General features: G+C 34.9%; 1 protein-coding gene across 7 annotated transcripts in view; it reads left to right on the top strand.

The window, feature by feature from the left end:
• The window catches only part of mef2aa (myocyte enhancer factor 2aa), a 223,804-nt gene that overhangs the window by 133 nt on the left and 214,269 nt on the right, over nucleotides 1-9,402 (top strand). The gene's annotated exons all lie outside the window — the stretch shown is intronic.

Raw genomic sequence — 9,402 nt, 5'->3', positions numbered from 1 at the left:
AACATTGTTGTTGAGGCGATATGAGAGTGACGACAGAAAAGCGGCAGAGGGAAGGCGTACAGTGGACTTGTCAGATTGGAAGGCATCAAAAAGTACACTAAAACGCCGATGTTTTCTTTTCTTTCTTTTCTTTCTTATTTTTTTACATAAATATAGTTTGTTTCGTTCTCAGTGGTGTCCAAACGGTTATGGAGTGAATGATGCGACTAATTGTGGGGGAAACTTTCCCACATTTCATCATAAAGCTGTTTACTTATTATTATTATTTTTTACCGGGAGATAAAACTCCCTTCCAAGTGCCAGGATGTATTATTTATTGTCTTGTCTGGCTTGACAACCTGAGGAGTGATGCAGTTTGACAGCTTCGGGGCATCTAAGAATCGGGCAAAAGTTGACACCACAGTTGTTGGTTTATGTCTTCTGCCTTCATTCGAAAAGAACAAGCATATGTGTAAAAAAAGAAAAAAACACTTGCCTTTAAATTAATAAAACACATGCCCTTAAATGGGACTTTTGCCTATTATTCATAATCCCTATGTAAGACAAGATAATTAATTTTTTAATTTTTATTATTATTTTTAAATGCATTCTAACTCGTAATATACGGCAAGTAAGAGGTGGCTAACGAGAGTACTCTATTGCGTCCATTATACCCTCTAAAAAACATCTAAAATTTGCCAACAATACTCCATTTACATGTTGTGACCTGAATTCTAACCAGGTATTAGCGATATTGTTATTATAAGCGCTAATGCAAACTATTTTTAACCGTGCCGTGACCGCAGAGTGATAACTAGCTTTATGCTAGTATATAGGCATATTAAACCGGGGAGCTGTTGCATCGCCTCTGAGTTGGTGAAAGTTAATTCTAGATTTAAAAATCATGCCTCTCACCTGGATAGTAGAAGGTTGTGACCATAAACTGAGAAGTTGGTCACCTTTGATATTCAAATTATACCTGAAGATGTCAAGAAAGACCTGAAAAACGCTCATTTGAGGCCAGTTATTATTATTATTTTTTTTACCTCCGGGTGGATTATAATTAATTCTTTAACTGAAGGGGAATACGTAAAGATCCCATTCGTAGGTATCCCAGTGAGAGCAGACGTTGTACAGTAAGTGATTGTTTTATTATGTTTGTAGTTTCTATTTCTTGTTTAGTACTTGGCAATACTGCGACATGATGCTTAGTGTTTTACTAAAGCTGGATCTGTTTAGCACACAGCTTCTAAAACATGTAACTTGTCCTCCTTATATTCAGGCTCAAAAATATAAGCTTCTGGATAGTCATTTGTCCCAAAGTAGTCGTTGAAGTCTGCCATGATTAGTAGTAGTTGTTGTTGAAGAGAAAAGCAAACGTTGTGATGCGTCCGTGATATTAATACCTAAAATGAGCTAAATATGTAAATATTACATGTTTTATTTTGAATGTGCCTGTTACTACATTACATAAATACTCACAGCATGTATACACATTGTTGATGGAGGTTTCTGGATGTTTTTCGTAGCGCTTTAGCAGTGCCGGCCCAAGCCTCCATGGGGCCCTAAGCAAAATTTGATTTTGGGGCCCTCTATTTCTGCCAATAATATTGATTGATCATTCACACCTACTATAAACTCATTGCGGCTCTGGCAGTGTTGTTTACATTATCCTATTGTCAGCCTGGCATGTCTTTACAAATGACATGTCATTTATAAAGATATGGGGGTGGCCCAGTTAAGAACATAAATAAAACCAATGAATGAACGAATGATGTCCAGAGTGCCACATATGGTTCCTAATCTTAAAATGTAGAAAACATTCAGCTACAAGAGTGGCCTGGGGTTGAACAGTCCAAGCTTTGTATTTACAGTAAAAGTGTCATCTTGTCTCATCAGTCTTGTACATATTAGTCTTTAATTACTAGTTTATATTTTTAGTTAATTGTTCATATTTAATGTTTACTTTGTACAAAGAGAGCGCAGTCTACTGAAGTTAAATTCCATGTGTGTTAAACATAACTGGACAATAAAGCTGATTCTGATTCACTTTATTATTTTTGGTAACAAAAACCTGAAACAGCAATGTGCAAAAATGTTGACCTAAAATTGTGTTTTTGTACAATAATATATCTTTGATCATTTAGAAATCATCAGTCAGACTCGTACATGCAAAAAATAAAAAAATAAATTTTTTTGTTAATTGCTTTTGGGGGCCCCCTGGTGGCCGCGGGGCCCTAAGCCAGCGCTTAGTACGCTTATGCCTTGGGCCGGCCCTGGGCGGAATAGAGCGAAAATCATTGGCTTCATTGTTAGCTGACTTTTGCTAGCATTTATTTCCAAGTTAGAATGCATTAAAAATAAAACATGTCTTCTTGTCTAACATAAGGATTGTAAATGATGGGCAAAATTACAAAAAAAAGTGCAATTTCAATTTAATGTGGATATTTCTATCTCGCTCACAATTGCATTGCAAATTGCTATAATTGCACGTTATTACGTCCTGAAAGCCGTAAGAGGGCGGATTATAACGCTTTCAACACATTGGAAAGTTAGCGCCCTCTATGCATCCGTGTAAAGCAGGGGTCCTCCAAACTACGGGACGGATCCGGCCCCCCAGCATCCAAAATCCGGCCCACAGGAAGTCCCAAGTTAATTAAAAAAAAAAAATCTTTCCTTTCTAATCCATTTTCTACCGCTTGTTACTCTCGGTGTCTCTTAGCCGCTCAGGCAAATCATATTGTCTAAATATGAATTTTCCCATCGATAACGTGACAATGTTAAATGTCAAAACGGATTAAAAAGACAATGTATATATGTATGTATGTATATATATATATATATATATATATATATATATATATATGTATGTATGTAGGTATGTATATATATATATATATATATATACATATATATATACCGTATATATATATATGTATTATCGCAGTATTGTTGAATGGGTTGGTTATACATACACTGAAATCTTTTCACCAAGTTATTTCTTTAAATAATTAAAATAACTGACATGCTGTTAGAAACCCATTATTTCTGCATGTTTTTTGTTCTTATGCTTCACTGATAGTGTTTTAGTCTTAGCATTGGCTAAGCTTTTATTGTTTTAAATATCAATTTGCACTGTAGCACCTTAAGATTGATTTAAATGAAAAGTGCGTAACAAATAAAACCTATTATAATTTATTATTTCTGGCAGGGCTTTGTGGCGTACCACTCTGTTCAGCGGTCCTTGAACGCACCGTAAAAACACCTATTTTTCCTATTCCTCTGAGTATAGAATGATAACTTTAGTCTGTACTGTGCACAAGTCAATTTCTTAGTTGATCAGATAGTAATGTGTTTGTGTACGTTTAGATTGAGGTATGTTGTGTCTTACGGGGAAAGACGTTAATGTCTCCTGTTTTCATGTGAGCATTTATGCTAGCTAGCTGGCGCTAGCCAGTCCATGAATTTACCAAAGTGCAGTTGTCAATCTCGGTTTTTCGATAATTTTAATTTAAAATGATAACGTCTGGAGTTTTACGACGGTTATGATTAATACCATTTATCGTTCCGTCCCTACCTCAGAGGTAATGATCCAAACGGGATTCTATTTTTTTATATTCTTTTGAAATTCTTCTGTTCTTACAACACTGATAGGTTGACCCACCCTTTTGGAAGAAATGACATCAAAACCAAACAAGAAGCAGCTGTCAAACAAGTATAAAAATACGTTTACCATGGCAGCTTCTGTTGTTTTTGTACACAATTTGCCACCACAGTTGTTGGTACTCCTTCTTGTGGAAGAAATGTCTAAAACATGTCAAATTGTCACAGTTAACCGCTTTGGAAGTACCCTTAAATTAACGTTTCTACATTCTTCTCTTTTCACGTTCTACTGTTCCTGAAACACTGTAGCTCCAGTATCTTGGAATGCATGTTGGAAAAAGCCACTGTCACACAAGTTTGATAGAAATCGAACAGTGGTGGTCACCATGGCAGCACCTGCCTTTTCCTTCTGTGCACACAAGTTGACGCCACAGTTGGTGGTTAGTTGTTTAGTCACGCTGCATGAGAGGAGCTGCCAACTGCAAGTACTTTGACGTAAAATACTGTCATCTTGAAGGTATTGCTAATTGACTTGAAAGGTAATGATATCTCATGGCTATTATTTAGATCTAAAACTGTGTTTTCAAGAAGGAATGTTAGTTATTTAAAAAAACAATTACTGTTAAACAGCTGAATCAGTTACGTTTTGGGTCAGCTGTCACCATCATGGAAGTCGTGTCCAATGCAATTTTAACATTATACAAGTGTAAAAATAAGCTAATCACTGTTCTTTAAATGTAAACATTTATTTTAGAATAAATGTTGCCAAAAGTCAAAGAAAAAGTAACTGTCAAACACTAGTGCTGGGCCAATAAAACGATATCAATATATATTGCGAAAGATATCAATCATTGATATCAATATATGTATGTATATTTGTATGTATATATATATATATATATATATATATATATATATATATGTATGTATGTATGTATGTATGTATATATATATATATATATATATATATATATATGTATAAATATGTGTATATATATATATGTATGTATATATGTATATATATATATATATATATGTATATGTACAGTATATGTATGTATATATATATATATAAATATATATTTATATATACATAACTATATATGTATGTATAAACATCTATATATATAAAAAATATATATATATACATATAAAATATGTATATATATATCCATATCAATGATTGATATCTAACTCTATGTATATTTTATATATATATATATATATATATATTTCATATACATAATTTATATATATATATATATATATATATATATATATATATATATATATATATATATATATATATATATATATATATGTAGAAAATTGATGGATGGGTATATATATACATATATACACAGTATATATATATATATATATATATACACAGTATATATATACACACACACACACATATATATATATATATATATACATACATGTATTTATACATATTATATATATAGTTTATATATATATATATATATATATATATATATATATATATATATATATATATAGGTCGGTCGAAACCAGAAGTTATGAAGCAAGTTTAGTTGCATGAACAAAGGCACTCTGGTAACCTAACACATCATGAAGTGATCACTGATCAGTGGGAGGGACACGCTAACAGCCAACCACGTAACAGTATCAAGTGTATTTGTGCCATTTTGTTGTTTCGCTGTTTATTCTTTGCAAGGAATGAGAAGAGAAAATGAGTGCTGCAGAGAACGTATAAATTGTCAACAAACAGGAAAAGTCCCCTCAAGAGGATGGCCTTTTTTTTTTAAACGGACCGTAGTCCTTCGCCCGCTCTCATTGTTTTTTTTCAGCTCTCGTCCGTTCCCTATTCGGGTAATCGGAAACAACAGGTAGGAACTCAAGTGCAGTATATATAAATAAAATAAAATACGAAATATTACAAACGTGTGACTTTAAAATAATATTAATTTGGTCTATTAATATTTAAATAATAATTACTCTATAAAAAATAATTCCTATTTTAGAATATCAGACCAAATTAAATGTTACACAGTCGTAATTTCCTGGCACTAAACCTGTAGAAAATAGTTATTCTCAGGTTTCTCTTTGTTTACACTTTGCACTATTTTGTTATACTTTATTAAGCAATTTTTACATATTCCTTATTTTTGCACCTTCATTATAAGAGGTTATTGTTGAGTGTTTAGTGTGATTTTACAGTTTTACATTGTTTGTTTTCCTTAGTTGTGTTGACATTTCCTTTTCTTTCTGCCTTCATAGCTGAGGGGATTATAATCAGAAGAAGGTTACATTTGAAATACAAATGTTTACAATTAATATATTTTTCTCCTGGACCTTACTTTCCATAGGTCATAAAATATCAATAATTATCGATATTGACCATCATAAAACACTTACATTGTGATACATTTTTCAGCCATATGGCCCAGTCCTAAAATCAACATATTTTGTAAATTCTTCTCTTGCAACATTTTCAGTCCTATTCTAGTCTGCTCCTGATTTTAGAAGTCGAATTATACAACAAAAAATACTTAACTTTTTCTCATCGGAGTTCGTCGCAGCAAGTCAATCGCATAAGTGGTTTTTGCTTAATATTTATGTCAGATGCCCAAATCTGGCCAGGAGTCAAACCCATGCCCTCTGCCATTAAAGGAACAATCGTGTACCTTTAGACCACCAGGGACTCTAAGAAAAAGCTACTGTTTGGTGGTTAGCTTCTTTCCACACCCAGCACATGAAATTAATACAACACACAGTTCTTTGCATTTCTCTGTCAAAGTCAAAGCAAAACCGAGAATCCTTCAATGTTTCGCCTGATATCACACAGAATGATGCTGACTATTCAAAGTATATGTGTGACTATTGGGGTATATTTGTTATGTTTTTGTTTTGTTCGGCCTACTTGTGTATGTGTGAATGCTTTTACAGTACATGACCATATCAGCTGTTTGCAGATGCCGGTTGTGATAGCAAAGCAGTGAAGCAGCTTTCCAATCAGCGGTCATTAGCTTGTGCGCTGCCCCGGAGCGTCTGCGGTAATGTTGCTCATGATCCGCGTCACGTGAGCTTTTATGTGTAATATGTGAGAGAGGCTCTTTGATTGAACAATTTATGGGGTGTTTTAATCAGTGGATGAGGACAAATGTGATGGATGTCACTGTTAGAGCAATCTCAGTGTGTCTCTCTGTTGGTTTAACCCACAGGTGTCAAACTCAAGGCCCGGGGGGCCAGATCTGGCCCGCCACATCACTTAATGTGGAAAGTCTGGAAATAATTTGCGTCAATAAAGCACTTCATTTTTCTTACTAAATGTACCATCATTTCCGGACTACGAGTCTCACCGTATAAGCCACAGCCACAAAATTTTAAAAGAAAACAGAATTTTTTCATACACCGAATTTATGGATTTTGGAATTTAAGCTCACGTGACGCGGATCATGTGCAACATTACTGCAGGCGCACCCATACGTGGCTCAATAATGCAACATCAACGCCAGAAATGTGTCCCGTGAAAAACCGTCCGACCGGAACCCTCTATTAACTAAAGTTCCGTGGGTGAATTATGTAAACCCACTACACTTTGATAGCTAGTCTACTGACAGATATACCGTATATTTCGGACTATAAGTCGCAGTTTTTTTCATAGTTTGGCCGGGGGCGCGACTTATACCCAGGAGCGACTTATGTGTGAAATTATTAACACATTACCGTAAAATATCAAATAATATTATTTAGCTCATTCACGTAAGAGACTAGACGTATAAGATTTCATGGGATTTAGCGATTAGGAGTGACAGATTGTTTGGTAAACGTATAGCATGTTCTATATGTTATAGTTATTTGAATGACTCTTACCATAATATGTTACGTTTACATACCAGGCACGTTCTCAGTTGGTTATTTATGCATCATATAACGTACACTTATTCAGCCTGTTGTTCACTATTCTTTATTTATTTTAAATTGCCTTTCAAATGTCTATTCTTGGTGTTGGGTTTTATCAAATAAATTTCCCCCAAAAATGCGACTTATATATGTTTTTTTCCTTCTTTATTATACATTTTCGGCCGGTGCGACTTATACTCCGGAGCGTCATATACTCCGAAAAATACGGTAAGTAAGAACTTTACGCTATTTTATATTAGAAATGGCAACAGCGGAAGATGAATGCCACATAACAAGAAGGTAGAGAAAAAGAAGAAGCTTTTGACTACGGACTACAATTGCGGACGCGCGCACATTTTCAGGACTAATGCAGGTCTCAAATACACATCAGTAGGTACCACAAGGTAAGAAAAATTGGTTTTGCGTAATATTGCGAAACAAAACGCCAGATGATGCCTGCTAATAAGTGCCATTTTGCGGTCCCTATACACGCACCATAATAATACTCGTATGTTTAATGCGTCGACAATCCATCAAGCGGTGCGGCTTCATAGCTTACCGAAGTCCTACTAAAACCATTTTGACATATTTTTGAGTGCCTTGCGTAATGTTCTATATTATCAATGGAACATTTAAAGTTTTGGTGTTGTTTACTGGCGTATCTCTTATGTGTGACTGCCATCTACTGGTCACACTTATCATTACACCATGTACCAAATAAAATTGCTTCGGGGTTTGGTAAGCACAACCAGAATTATACCGTACATTAGGCGCACCGGGTTATAAGGCACTGACAATGTCGATTTTTGAAAAAAAAAAAAAGGATTTTAAGTGCGCCTTATAGTCCGAACAATACGGTAATAACATCATGAAGAGAATACTTATCAATTAATATTTATTTATTATTCACTGTTGCAAGCGGCCCTTTGAGGGTAGCCATAACTGGGATGTGGACCTCAGTGAAAACGAGTTTGACACCCCTGGTCCAACCTCATCCATCCCACCTTCTATATTAGTCAGGTTATTGCATAATATGAACGTCATCACTTTAAAGGGAAGTATAGAAAAGGACTGTACTCTATGTCCCACCTGCCTCCGTGGATGTCAGCGTCTCTGCACAAGGGAGATACTGTACACTATGTGTAGAACGGGCAGCCACAGCATCTTTCACCGCACTCTCCATCCCACTTTAATCTCAGTGTCTTCAGCTTCTCCTTCCACCAACAAATGTGGAGTGTGTGGGCGAGTCAGGAGCTGCAATTAAAGACGCTCGTCAGAAAGAGAAAGCTGGCGTTTACACCGTGCCTCTGAATCACCCAGCGAAAAAGGCCTTCTCCTACCACTCTCGCTCTTTTAGGCCGTGATTGGTTTCCAAGAAGGACTTAAAAACACGAAACAAGGACAGCAGGAAGTTGATAAATATAGAAGATTCCATCTAGTACCACAAAATATTAAGTCTTGAAAGGATCATAATTATGTGTTGGCACATATAGCTACAAAACATTTTTTTTATGGTTAACTTAGTTGATATTCATTGTTTATACAGGTGTATTTTTGTTCCTTTAAAGTGAAACTCATATAAATTGTCATTTTTTCACCCCAATTTTGTTGAATATAAATGTTTTGTGTGTTCCGATCAGTAGTAGTAGTGTTGTATATCCTGATATAGCTAATTTCAATCCTGAGAAATATATATATCATAGTGATAAACCCTATTATTGATAACCACGGTAAAACTCCCAAAGGTTAATATTACCGTTTTAAATTAAAATTATGGATAAACCGAGACTGATAACTGCACTTTGATTAACTCACGGACTGACTAGCGCCAGCTCGCTTAAATGCTAACATGAAAACAAGAGACTTGGGCTGCCCCGATACCAATACTTTGGTTATGTATTTTGATACTTTTTGATACTTTTCAAAATA

Source organism: Nerophis lumbriciformis, linkage group LG29 (genome assembly GCF_033978685.3).
Source record: "Nerophis lumbriciformis linkage group LG29, RoL_Nlum_v2.1, whole genome shotgun sequence".
NCBI classification, from domain to species: Eukaryota; Metazoa; Chordata; class Actinopteri; order Syngnathiformes; family Syngnathidae; genus Nerophis; species Nerophis lumbriciformis.
The sequence above is the reverse complement of the archived record's forward strand: the minus strand, read 5'-3'. Positions and strand labels throughout refer to the sequence as shown.